At 43.3% G+C, this 14,588-nt stretch overlaps 1 long non-coding RNA gene across 1 annotated transcript in view; it reads right to left on the reverse strand.

Moving 5' to 3' along the window:
- Positions 1 to 5,506: 5,506 nt before the first annotated feature.
- The window catches only part of LOC147754627 (uncharacterized), a 33,477-nt gene continuing 24,395 nt past the window's right edge, over positions 5,507 to 14,588 (reverse strand). Inside the window, exons 4-5 of the long non-coding RNA XR_015317090.1 lie at positions 6,138 to 6,332; positions 5,507 to 5,715 (exon numbers count right to left, since the gene is read on the reverse strand). This is a non-coding gene — a long non-coding RNA (uncharacterized LOC147754627). The remainder of the gene's footprint in view (positions 5,716 to 6,137; positions 6,333 to 14,588) is intronic.

The raw sequence follows: 14,588 nt of genomic DNA on the forward strand, positions 1-14,588 counted from the left end.
CTTAGCCGTTCAAAAGGCCGAATAATCAGGCCGTGTATCAAACCCAAGTGCTGAGGGGAAAGTTTCTTCTGGATCCTCTTGATACTAGTACCGCCTTTTCTTAATAAGTATCCGTATCAGATGGGCAAAAACGTGAGGACTAGGATATCAGTAGAAGAAGTCGATCACGTTAAGGTACAGACGAAAGGTTGAATTGCCAAGCGAAACGACACATCGCCGAGGTGTTTTTTCTTGTCGTAAAGAACGCAAATACAAATCCAAGACTGAACGTTTGCCTCAGTATGAGAACGGCAATGCGAGGCGTAGCAATATGTATCCCTAGCATTAATGTGAGTAGTAAGCAATTCGCTAAAGCAAGTATCATTATAGACCTGTTAGAGAACGAATTATAACAAAGGAAAAGCTATTTTAAAAGCACCTTACCCAAGCAATCCGTCTCAAAGCCCGGTTACTCTTATAAGGCCCGATTTCAACGATTTCCCACACATGGTTGATAACATACATTCGAAAAGACGCGCGATAGTCTTTATGAATCTAGCGAACACGTATCGAATGATATAAACGAACGAAGACACTATTATGTGCGCAATTGGCAATATCATAGGAAAAATCAGCTGTACCAGTAACCAATCGAATCTGACTAGCATAAATTTATACGAAAAATCGAGGTATTATCCATCCTAACTGGACCTTAACTCAAGCAGGTGTTTCCACACCGTAACCGCGCGTCACCTAGTAGCCTGTCGCAGTATGACATAGAACCTTCATTAGCTGTCCACGCTAACTTCCTGTTCTATTCAGCATCTTCTAGTTTGAACTGTCCGTTGTTCATTCCAGGTGAACCAGAGTATGGGAAGATAAACAATCACCTTGTGTCATGAACGAAAATGAGTGCTTACTCGCTTCCGTTCATTAAGCAGGGTACCTCGTCTTGAAACGTAATTAAAAATCCCATTCCTACAATTCCACTATACTATTTCCTAAATAATTATCCTCATTATGTAGAGAGCCAGACCCGCTTATCATAATCAGTCTTGGACCTCAGTCGTTTTAAACTTCATACAAATATTGCATCTACGGATCCGCGCGTACACATTGACGGCACACTATACTAGGAATGGCGGAGATCTGCTTGTTAAATGCGACTCGTCATTTAATACTTCGCCGCCGACTTATAGCAGAGGAGAAAAGCTCTAGCCCTTTCCTTCCTGTCTAGCTACCTTTCTATCAATCTAGGAAGCCTCCACATTCGAAGCTACCTGTTAATGATTATGCTTGGCCTGCTGGTGCTAATCAATGGAACCTCTTCATTGGACCAAGTAAGTCAGTAACGCCGAAACGGGTAACGACCGCTGCTTTCTAGGCCGGTCGTCAATCAGCTCTGGACCGTCGAGTAAAGGCGACCTAGGTTCCCAGATTAGAAGAGGCTTGATTTCTCTCGTTCAAAACCTCTATTCACCGCTAATCGATTCATTTAGTTTGACTTTGTTAACGACACAAGTCAGCAATGTCACTTCATTATATGAGGTAGCCATTTGCAGACAAACAAGATTGAGCTGGAGCGAAGTAAGGGCGGTAGAGAGAAATCGGTAGCGGGGGGATTCTGCAGCAGCTAGCGTGAGGAGATCACTTCATTTATTTCCATCCACACACATCTATTCCACTGTTCCTCATACTACAGCAACTCTTTCTCTTCCCCTTTCCCTTACGAACCTCTCCTCATACGGTTCATATATTTAGTATGATGATTATTCTTGACAGATATCAGCAGCTAGCCAGTGTATATGATCTGTTTGCCATTCAAAAACAAGCGAGCTTTTGAGGGTTGATGCGTTGGTAGAGATCCTGAGCGGCGCCGACGGCAACGACAACAATAGCGTCGGTGGCGAAAGCATTACCACGGTAAGCACATTAGCGCGTATCGGCCGCTAATGGTTTGCATATAGTAAATGGCTATATAGGTAGATGGAGCAGGTAGATAAATAGATGGAGGTCTGCCGGTGAGTTAACTAGATGTTTCACTCGCACGGCCAGGGATCTAGACACTGACTCTTTTGCATGCTCTGCCCTCCGAAGTGCATAGACAACCGCTTCGATGTGAGTAACGAATGTCCATGTTTGTGTTGTTGCTAATGGAGCATGGTGAGCTGTTAGAATATCTGACTATGCCCTCCAAAGCCTATGACTGACGAAAACTGCAGGGGGCGGGGGGTAAAAAACGTTCCTAGAAAAAACATTTTCTTGGTCATTTGTAAATCATTTCTCAAATCTGACTTCTTTTTCATTTCGTTCAGTCATCTGCGACAGCTGAAAGGAACAAGGTAACTGGCTTAAAGTGGAGACAAAGGATATCGCCAAAACGACCGGCTTGTATGCCTCAACACTAGAGGGTTAGTGCAGGATTCTTTTTTTCTGACAAATTGAACTTACTTACTTTTTTTCTTTAGTCTTCTTCAATTTCAAAATACATTCTTAAACAATCTAGCTCAACGCTTACATTTCTAGCTGAATCAGATAGGTCAGATAATACTTTTGTTATCGATTTGCGGTCGATTCTGATATGAGCTTTTCCCTAGCTTCGACCCCTTTTTTTCCCACTCAAAGCCCACTAGTTCAAATACGATAAAAACGTTAGTTTTTGTATTTCTACAATAAAACGCCGACGAACTGTCGTGTTTTTAACATTAGACCCATTCTCTTAAGATAAACTACACACAGATGTATGTTTTGATCTTTTTTGAGTTACGTCTAAGAGATCCTTTTACTTTACCTTAGATAGTTAGGCCGTCCGTTGTCGATGTATTAAATTTGAAATTGTAACAAATCACTGTAATGTTAATGTAAATTGGTACAGTGTAGAAGTATTCTTTTTAATGCCGTTTTGGTCAATATTTTATTTGTCTATTTTGATCATTATATCACTCGGGTGCCCTGTTCGATACCAATCTTTCTTCAGAGACTTACAACAATCAGATACATCGTTTAGGATGACCCTTTCAAAATAAAAATGGGCTGTAAGTTTTATAGTTCGCCGTCGGACACACTTTTCTCCACTACAAACTTTAGTTTTCAAAAAAATCTAGCGGTTTTCAGTTGGAGTAGAAGTTTCCATAATGCAGGCGTTCCGCAAAAAAAGTGCATGCTTGCCGAGCTTCTCAACAGCTTTAATGTTTCAAACGCTCAACAATAAATGACGCCATTTTGTTGATAGCAGACATTGTCCAACTCATGTAGTTTTGGATGAAGACAGAGTTGAAACATATCTCTGCAGGAAAGACTCGAGAGTTGAGTCGCATGATATCTTCCAATCCGAAGTATATTTTTAGTCTATGATTTTAGCTCCATAAAATTGAATGTACTCCAGATGAGATGGATATTTTCGATCCAATGCTTGGTCAATAGGGTTAAGCTAACAAGTCGACCGGGAGTCCTTATAGGATGAGGTCTCCGTGCACTGTGCATGATGTAGTGCTATAGGAACGACCTATCTGTTACAACAAAATTCGAATCTCTTTTAACGTGTAAGACGTTTATTGTTTTTTTTAGCCCAAGGGACAAAGCAACAGATGCAAATCATGCCGTTTTGAACAGAGCTTAACAAACGCAGTACGTTACATGAAGTATCGCGGTACACAATACGCGTCGGAACACGTGTTCGTTACAAAAAACTTCAATAACTTCCATCCTGTGATTCAAGCGCATAGGAACACGATATACTTCACCGATTATTTTGAATAACATCTAGTTCACGCCGACGATTTGATTGTTCCGAATTTGGATGGAGTTGCTACATAAGGAATGGATTACTCCATTTACACCCGTTCGTAAAGGTTTACAGGTTGATTCGAAACCTTTGCGGAATTACGTAGATTCATTAACGCACTGCATATGCATGACGTATTTTGGAAATAGGAATCATCTGACGCTTACTCCGGTTCAGCGTAAGCTATTGCCAAATTCAGCGAGTCGTTGCTAGATGACTCGCGGCGACAATTACTCTACCAATCTCAATTCGTTCGACAACTTTATCACCGATGCTACTATTTGAGTCCGTACACTAACGGACGGCAGGATTGTACACTTTGTGGGTACACACACAAACTCGACTGTGTTGTTTCTATTGGCGGAAAATGCAATCAAGACGATTGTTTAATATACTCCCCGCCATCACCACGACCGCCTGTAGGAAGGGAACCATTTCTATTGGGGTGCCCCGCCCGGCTGCTCCGCGGCGGCGTCCTACTCCCCAAAGCAATTCGATAAAGGACATCTACTAATCCCGGTTTTGCTGCCTACGAGCTGCAACACGACGAATGGGCACTAGTGGAAGGTGGGAATCGGGGCGCTCTAGCGACAGAAAGAACGAGGGGCGACACAGACAGAAAGGGGCAGGGCCAAACGGGAGCCTAAATAGAAGGGTCTAAGGCAAACTCGCGTCGATGAAATGGGGGCAGAGGCAGGGCGTACATGGAACAACACACGATGACAGCAATGTGTTTAGACGGCGTGTGCCTACGTTAGCGTGTCTATACATGGCCGCTAGCTTTTGCCCCCCCGCCCCAGTCGAACACATTGGTACAATGACAATATTAGACATTGGCCCAACAAGGGCTCAGTTTAGCTGGCGGAGCCGTGCGAGGCAACGACGAGCGCCCGGGGATTGGAAGAGGTGCCTTGTACCGTATATCGTAGTGGCAACAGTAGTAACTATACTGGTTCTTTTCTGATCATGTCGCTGCAACTCCCGATTTAGGTTCGGTAGCGTATCTTAACATTTTGGCCCTCTCCTACCCAATATACCATATCGTACAAGGGGCATTGGGTTGAATCTACCTTTTCCTAGCCTTCACCTGCGTCCTCCGTCACCACCCCGTGCGGCAGCCAGCCAGCCAGCCAGCTGAGCAGCGGTAACAACAACATCGACAAACTAGGTGGGTAAAACAGCACCATAGCAATTTGCTGCAGGCCGACGACAGTGGCGAGGGCAACCCTGACGGGGGCCGATGGACAAAAAATGTGTAACACAGTTGTAGTGGCGTTAGCAGTAGGCAGATCGCTGGCCACCTCCGCGCTTACGTCGCCGTTCATTTTGATTCGGACAGTGAACAGCGACGAATAGAGCAAAGGATTTCGAGAAGCCGAATTGATGGGAGCGTTCTTGGACTTGCAAAAATAGATAAAGTGTTTATGGCGACAATTTCGGCGGAGAGCGCCAATGCTAAAGAGTGACGCATTTAATAATTATTACAAAACTAAGAGAAGCGATATACGGTAAACTTAAATAAGGAACTACAAATACAAACATCTTAAAATTACCCGATAAAGAAGCGGAACACTGACAAAGAGTGAACTTGAGAATGATCCTGTTAGACAATGGACAACAGCTGATCATTTGTTTTCTTATCACTTGTCTAAACAATGATTGGTCAACACTAACTTAAGCATCATTAAGTTATTAACACCACAAGAACCGGATTTTTATTCGCTGAAGCGTTTATTTCAACAAATAAAGTATGGACATAATAGTTACCAAATTTACGCAGATGCGTTAAACCATTTCGCAGTTAATTGCTCTGTTCACGATCTACTGCTGAAGGTAGTATTGACTCCTGATATCTTCCAGTCACAGTGACTATCTCAGCCATCTCCAACCATCCGAAAAATTGTGTCTGTTCAAGACCAACGCGGACTGCTCACTTTTTAAAGATAGCTGCCCTGTTAAAAAAAAAAAAAGAGTGTAGAGACAGATACCGTCACCGGTGCTAGCTGTTGAAGATCTTCACTTGACTACATCATCTACATTTCGATTCAGTTAGCTCGGGAATAGCTAGGAACAGATAGCCGCTTGGGTCGACAGGCGAAGTATCTCGAAGACATGTAAGTGACGCAGCCGAGATAAAGCGATTAAAAGATTAACACAGCATCTGAGCAGCGGTGCCAATAACTGCCGCTTGTAGGTGGTAGAAAGTGAGGACGAGAACCAATCTAAGGGTAGGTGTCAATGGGTGCCTCATGTGAGGTTTGAGCACACCGAGCGCTTCTGGGTTTCGTGTGAAGTGATGTACGCGATGCTTCGCCTCATTTACATGCAAGACAGGACAGCTCGCGATAGAGCACCGTCCTACGATCAGGCTCACCTTGGAGATCGGCCGATGGGTGGACCTCCATCTCTCTACTGCTAAAAAATAGCAGATTTTGATTGATTCCTTAAATATGACGGAGATCGAAGCGCAGCAGAGCTCCTCGATGAACGACGATTGTCCGCTGGGGGCACAAGTGGGCGAGAGCTAGAGAAGGCAGGATAGCATGCGATGGCCAGTAGCGGGCGTGACCTGAAATAGATAGTCATCTCGAGATCCCTGCAGAAATCAAGCTTCCGGCTTTATGTTTTAGGTGCGTATTTGTATTCTTAATTTAGTTTCCTCTGTAAGACAAATACAGCATATATATATATATATATATATATATATATATATATAAATTGATAGATCTTTGTACATCGAGCTATCTGATTACGTTGTAACAAAGAAGTACCAATGCAGATCACATCTGTAAATAGATCCCGCTCGTCCAACCAGTCACATTGGAAAGCTTCTTCAAAATTTAGCACTTCACGGATGGTTAAACATTTTCACACCCAGTTTACACCCAGTATCCGAGATATTGTTTGAAAGTGCACGTTTGCCAGTTAGGCTTCGGTACCATGTTATAATAATGTGATCTTATTAATTAATATTGAAAAGGTTCCTCATGTATCAGATATTTCTCTAATAATATACAAAGTGGTAAGCTGTTACCTAATAAATTCAAGATGCTGAATGAAGTCCTAGCCTTTGAAACGTTCCTATATATCCCCACGTACTTATGTGAAGTGAGCGGGGTAGATTTTGAAGTAAAACAGTTATCTCTCTTCTCGTATAGAGGTTTCGTAACTATCAAACGTCTAGGTGGCACAAATACACTTCATTTTAATGAAACTTGCAACTAGAGGCACGAGAATTTTTAGTTCGAAATCGAACACTTCAGTAGTTAAATTCAGTCTACAAATGGGTCTGTTATGGACTGAATTTTCCATACGAGTTAAATGCAGAAGAGTTCGTACATCGATGCGAGGGCACCAGTATCTTTGGTAATAAGTTTTTATTTTGCCTACTTTCGTTTAAATGAATACGTTTCGCGTTCAGATACACATTTGTTATTTTCAATATAACTTGTGACTTCTTTTCCTAAACCACTGCGGCCATCGTGCTCGACTTCAACTGGTAGGCTCGAAGTTTCGTTGGCGTTGATGTCCAACATCTTTCTATACGTTCCTATTGGAAAAACTCGACTGCGGGAAAGTTGATAGAGGGTGTAAACTGCTCCCCAAAGTACTAGTGAAGTAGAATTAGCAGTAAAGGCTCCACGAGTTCCTGGCGCCGTACAGCTTCCCGCCTGCTCCCGGCATCGGGTAGCCTTCATTCACGTTAGACATTGCTGACTGAGACGAGACAGGCGATACGGCAAGACAACAATAATAACAACAACAATGAGAAGCTGTTTGCCTGATGATCCGGGGGTCGTTACGGCAAAAAGTTTGCGGCACCGCCTTCTACAGCGTCGTGCCGTCGTAGGTGTGTTATCCACTATGAGCTGTAGACATGGGAAGAGGTCATGATTGTATGGGTCGAACTGAAGCCTGAGGTTTCGAAGTAAGGTATAAAGCTGGCTACGCCTGTAGTGGAAATATATTGGGGGCGCGATAGGAAGAATCTTCAAAGCCTACGCAACAACTACGAACGAAAGCGGTAAGCTATCTAAACGCATACAGCAAGTAGTCAGTGAACAAGAAGGAGGAAAAGGCGTCACCGATGATATTAGCGCTAGTGTTAGTAGCTTCGTTTCGCGAGATGGACGCGCCATAAAGACGTTAGCTGCATAATGTATTCTGTCGGTATGTGGCCAAACGAGGCCAAGTTGAGAGAGCCGATGGTCGCCCTGGGAGCAGTTTTCTCGCCTGACTCTTTCAGCGGACGTAGTTTCACGGCGGTTGATGTTATTGTAGGCGAGGAAAGGATTATTGTACCCGTTTCATTTACCCAAAAAATCACGCCCTTTTCGAACTGGATGACAGCATATGGCATACAAAGACCCAGTGCGCACCAATCGCAGCATCCAGCATTTTTGCGCGTTTTCGTAACGTTTCGCGATCATTGGTATGGTTATAGTTCGTTTTAGAAACCAGAAATTAGCAGGGGTTTGAAATGTTCTGCGTACTTTACGTTTCATAGTTAAATTGTTAGGCATTACACGCCTGGCTTCTAATATGAACGAAGTACGTCTACGGTCGAACTCGAGCCTAGATCACCACGTATTTTTAGGCTCAACAGGCAAATACGTTACTCACTGGGCTATCATGCAGACTCTCAAAGAAGTTTGGAGAAATTGAGCCGACAATAGTCTCAGAAGGTTCCTAACACATGCAAGGTGTAAATGTATTAGTCTGATATTAATTCTTTCCAATGAATAAAGGTGGCACTTAGCTTTTTGAAGAAGGAAGGCTTTACATCATACGGCTTTCATCACATTCGATGGGGGTATTATTTAAATTAAAGTAGTAAATTAATCAAAAACGATTCTATGAGAGTCCCGTTCGATCCTACAGAGCACCGCAGCGTTTCGGTAACCTCAGTCAAACGTAGGCTTTGTAAGGGGTATTCGTAAAAACACGTATTGCGATACGCAGGCTATGTTTTTTAGATTTGCCTTTACATCTGTTTGTAGTAATAAGGTGTATAAAATCACCATACTGCTGCAATTATTTAGCTGCTACCAGGATCAATGTGATTCTGAGTGTCTGTACTATTAGCTCTCATAAGATCTGTTGATGTTTTGTCACTTATGTAAATATGATCTTGAAATGTGTCATATAATGTTCTAGTGTCTTGGTCAGAGAAAATTCGTCACCGGATGAACATATGCGGAAGTATATGGAAAAAAAAGCGCAGAAAATCGATTTCTTTTTCAGATTGGCTTGTCATGCTCTGATATTCATCATTACAGGAAAAAATCCTTTCGCCGTTCATAACACATTTGCTGCTTGCCCTCTGTAGAGGAGCGCACCGCTTAAAAGGATATCGAAAGACTGTGTCGAGCAATTTTTATCTTGGGGTGACCCTTTGGATTCCCAAGGGAAAAGAGGTACTGGTGCATAATGGAACAGGACAACAAAATTGGCAGGATAACATTACACAAGCTGCATACCGACTACAAGCATGCCGTAAACATGAAAATGCCACCAGCTGCTACGACGGTCGTGCAGCCGACAGGTCCTAAACTCTTTGCCAACAAAGTCCGCATCGAAGCAGCACTCACGGACAAGATGGGATTACCTGCCTGCTGCTGAATATATCGACTCATTGGATAGTGTTCATTCTTAGCCATGGTGTGTCTATCATTGATGTAGTTGCTGAAGTCCAAGTGCCGTCTCAACAACGAAAGGCTGCTAGGACAAGTGCTTACCTCACTTGCTATCTTTCCATTTCGTCTCCCGTTGTTTTCGTCTACTTAGAACCTGGTCATTGGATCTAGGCAATGCGAATCGCTATATACTATCTTACTGCTTACTCATATTGAGCACTATTCGCATATTGTCCGCTGGGCCGACCAGCAAGTCTATAGTATTCGCTACATAGGTTTGTATCGTACGTAACCAAATACATATAATCATTTCCTTCTCCATTCGTTCGCATCTGAGTGCTGTCATTAATGAGGAAAATATAAGGCTTGCGGATAGAACGCAACGTACAGGTGTTAACCTATTTAGATTTAAAAAATATTGCCTATTTAAATCGAAGAATGAAATTATACATATACAGTGGACGTTAAAACGGTCAGATCGTTTTGTTGGAGGATAACGTTTAAGGACGTCGTAAATCGTGAGCACGTAAAAGTAAGCAAAACAAAAATCAGTACGCCGGAGGCGCCTTTTGCTGTCTGTTGTCCTAAAACTATGTTACTGGTTACATGTTCTGGCTAAAACGAAGCCACTTGCATATTGTATACGTTGGAATACGTATCGCGTTATGTACTTACTTATATGATAACCGGTTCATTTCAGAACGCCGTTCTCGCGTACATACAAAATTTATTTATATATCTGTACACATGCCGGATGCGGACCAACGACGCTGTCGATTTAGATACTGTATTTATTATCTCTGAGCTACCACAGCGTAGTGCCTAGTCCTATAAGATGGATTCCTATAGTTTGGTGGTTACCTTTAGATGTCAAGAGAATGGAAACAGACGTGAACTCAGATCCAAATAGGTATGCCATTCCTACGATAGGTTCATCTCGTCCTATAGGATCAAGGCGTCGTTTGATTGCCGGCATGCAGTCATTAGTGCAGTAGAAGCGGGTAAGCATAAATGATAACGCATCAAAAGATATCAACACTGAATTACCGCGAAGAAAACTCATGTGTACTTTATTTTTACCAATGTTGAATTCTCAGCTAGTTTGCTATAGCGAAATCCTACCCTCTTCAACCATTGGTCATGTGCGCCACGGGTTTATATCAAGAGGCAAGAGCTTTGGAGGAAATAGTCAAAGAAAACAGAGCTTCTAATTGGAAATTGTTGGCTGAGATTGGACTTGAAACCTGGCGACGCTCCGTCACTCCTCGATCCCAAAGGGATTCCCATTCTACAGTTGAAGTTTCTCGGTTTGTGAAGGGATCAAAAGTTGCGCAGCATCTCCTTGGCCTAATGGCTGCCAGTTCCTAACCTAGAGCTACTCTCCTTACACTGACACGGGCGGAACCTTGCTAATCCCACGTGAGCTAACCCGTACGGTTCGATATCAAAAGTTTAGCCGAGAATTTACAATATCGCCACATTTTTGAGGTTTCAGGTGGATTTACAATGGACGTAAAGTTTACAATTCCACCAGGTGGAAACCTGGTGGAATTGTAAACTTTACATCCAGATCTGTTTCGCGTCCTTTCTTACTGCGGTTAGGCTGCTTTCAGACGTTGAATACTAAATAGTTTTCAGAGCCTTCAACAGAAAAAAGTCTTGTAAATAAATAGAAATTGTCGGAGTCGGAAGAACGGACCATCCACACATACGAATATGTAGAAGCATACGTTTATCTGCTTCATTCAGTGAAGTCTAGAAATCTTACTGTGGTTTGTAGGGTCACGCGAATTAAGCCCTATCAGGGAATACTTATTCCTATGCCTTTTGGATTCGAGTATAATTATAACCGTCGTAGCCAAAAATTCTACGATAAATGCAATGTAATTGATGAGATATCGTTGGTTGCAAAGACGCTGCGGAGGCTAGAACAAGCATAACACAGGTTAGAAAAAAAAAGTACTTGAAAATGTAAATGTTTGGCGTAGTCTATTCAGGAACTTGGAAATATCAAAACATTTCTTTGAAAGCGCGAGCAATTGAGTAATATACGGTACTGCCTTTATACACTTATGTGCATAGAGGCAGTAACGTATACTACTTAAGTATTGACACGGAGTATTTTCAAGATTGTTATTGTTACTGAATACCTCTTGCCAGCTTCACGTGCGTGTTCAAATATTTACCAAAACTGAGTAAAGTCTTGCATCACGCACGCTATTACATCAATAATCACATTGCCCTTTAAATGAGTTCAGTCAAACTTCCCAAGGGCATTCTTACAGCATACAGCCACGGGGTATGATATCCATTAAATTGGTAGCTCCGCTGGTTTCATGATTTGAGGCGGTAACGTTGAATTTACGATACGCCCGACGTGGACACCACGCACTGAACATAGGGCCCTAACAGCTGGTCTTGAGCATTCCCAAGTCGCTCTTGCCCGACCTCACCAGACTCTTTTACTCCATATCCAGATCCGTAACCCTGTTGCTTCTGCTGTATAGGTCCTACAGGACTAAATGGGTCTTCTCAAATGGATGACATCCTAATTTGTTCTCCTGCTTCAAGTGTGCCCGCGCCTTGGCCTTTTCTCCCTACTTTTCTCTAGCCGCTACATAGCTTGCTGGCCAACGGCAGCCAAGCGACTTCCTTTAGGACTAGTGCGTGCTTGTCTCTGAGCGACTATGCGTCCACAGGGACTTTAAGCATCCTCGTCCCGTCTAACAGACCCCCTTTACCGCTGCCGACACTTCTAAATGCGGCATCTCGATTCCTCCACAGTGGTCCAACTGGCTGCTAGTTACCGGTTTTTGGCTGAAACGTATCACGAATAAGGCGAATCAGCCCGATCGAGCGACGGGACAGAATGATTGAGGGAAAGAGATAAGCAGATGGAAGTCATAAGGAGCAGGCTCGTCTGCGTGTTCCACTCACGCCGTTCGACGCTGATGGCGGTGGTGTGCGTTCGTTTCTTCTTTACTTAAAAAGCATTACACTGTAGACGCTACGTGACAGCGTGGTCGACCCATTCTTCCCCACCCTTCGACCTGCCAATGGCGAACAACCAAAGCAGGTCAGATCCGACGCTAAACCTAGGGCATTTGTTGTCTCGTTTTGTTCACAGGGAGCCTCGAAGCGCTTGTGCCGAATGCTGGCACAACACTTTCAGACAGGCTTAGCCCGTTAGGTTTGCATAGTCGCTTGGTTCTAAATTAGCGTTGTATAGCTTAAGATCTAAATTAAAGTGACCCCCGACTACAACAAACGTGTAGTACTCGAACAGCCAAAGGATTAGTTTCTTGCTTAGTTGGTAGCATATAGCAATTGAGGAAAGTGACTTGTATTCGGAGGGCATATTGCGTTGCGACGCGTGCTCCTACCACGTGCGACTGTCATCGGGACGGGCAACGTCGCAGAGTGTTACGCATACTTCCTGACGATAGCATAGGTTTTTGGCTACCGTGTCCTGCATCGGCAAACATGACGTGTAAGCGTGTTCGCTCATTCTACGGCAGTGCCTGTTATTACTTGTTAATTGCAAGCGTAACATGAACTTCGAGTGGATACATATGTAAAGAACTCTGAGACACTAAGCCGCAACAACGGTTCACGTAACGACTAATAAGTTGTACACATTAAACTGCAAAAAATCAAAGAAGCTCACCCCGCACTTAAAGCATTACACATACTCACATCTATTTACAAGAGATAGAATTGAAAACTTGAAGTTCCAAAAAAGGTTATATAATTAATAATCGAAAAAACGTTAGCGCTTACACCGAGCGTGCGGATAATTCGCTTAGCAAAAATTACTAAATAACAATTATAGAAATATAAGGCTAAAGTCAACGCGGTTGTTCATACTATCGTGCTTCCTACCGCAGGATAAGGTACACTCGTCGAAGGAAATCAGATTATTTTATCTTCTTAGCATGTTTAAAGGCTCAAGCCAGTTTGCAGTTATCATATCATTTTATGAGGACATAAGTAATAATATAACACAGAAATCAGCGGTGGAGAAATGGTAAACGAACAGTTAGGTAGAAACGTTCCGTTGATAAATAACCGCATAAAGGTAAATACTGGTTTAGTTAGTCTCAGGCTTCGGAACATCAAATAAAGAACATGCATCAGGCGGTTGGCCTAAATGACCTGAATAGGCATCACTGAACTAGAAAGGCACAAGCGTTACACTCCGCCTAACCTAGCCACTCAGCGCAGATACGAAACAAACCTTAAACTTAGAGTATATGTGTAAGCACTGGAAAATTAATAGTCGATATAAAATTGTAAATCAGCAGAAAGGTCAACGCTATCAATATCAGTCTGCAAATTATTAACCTAAAGGCGGCCAAAACGAGTTCGAGAACCTCAGTCTTTACAAATTCGAGAAACACACAAAAAAAGCGTATGAGTAACTGGAAGAAATTCAGATCATGCTACCGGGCTCAAAAATTTCGTAGCGTCGTGCGAGTAACTGAGTTCGAGTGTCTTCGAATATAATACTTGACTAAGCTCGGATATGCGAAGGGTGTGCGAGGCAAATTGGCAGTCTTTTGTCTTAAGAATAGGCTTACTTACCTAGGCATCTAACAGGTCGCTGGTGGCCAGTGGTTTTCATGCACCATCTCTTCCCATCAAATGTTCTTTTTCTCCGAAGTCAATGTCAGCTGATTGCTCAGAGAAAGGGGCAGAAAATGGCAGCTAAATAAGGAGAAATGGCCGCATTGGTGCTGGTGCTTTCAAGGGAGAGAGCATACGCGGCCCAGCAAAGCCTTTTACCCTCCCACGGGAAAAAGGAACGGAGAAAGAATATTAAGAACCAGGGGCAGCGAGACTGCAGCAGAACGATAGACAACGAAGATGACGTAGAAATGGGTAGCCTCTACTACGACTAGGCTCTGTGCCGAAACGAATAAAGGCGCAAATTAGGGACAAGTTAGGGCCGCGGCGGCCTGGGATAGCTTTTGCCATCGCTCGCAATGACGGCCTTTTCTGTCTTTGCCGGCCAACGCAACTAATACGCTCCACCCGCGCCTGATATATTCCTTACCGTATGCTCCCCGTACTCGACTTTCTCGGTTCCCGCATACAACTGAATACCAACACCATCAATGCTCAACCCCTATCTGACCGGATACGCTTGCCGTCTTATTCCTTTCCCGTGTCTTTGCACCTACCACTTA

This window comes from Varroa destructor, unplaced genomic scaffold, assembly GCF_002443255.2.
Source record: "Varroa destructor unplaced genomic scaffold, Vdes_3.0 BEIS01000007.1, whole genome shotgun sequence".
NCBI classification, from domain to species: Eukaryota; Metazoa; Arthropoda; class Arachnida; order Mesostigmata; family Varroidae; genus Varroa; species Varroa destructor.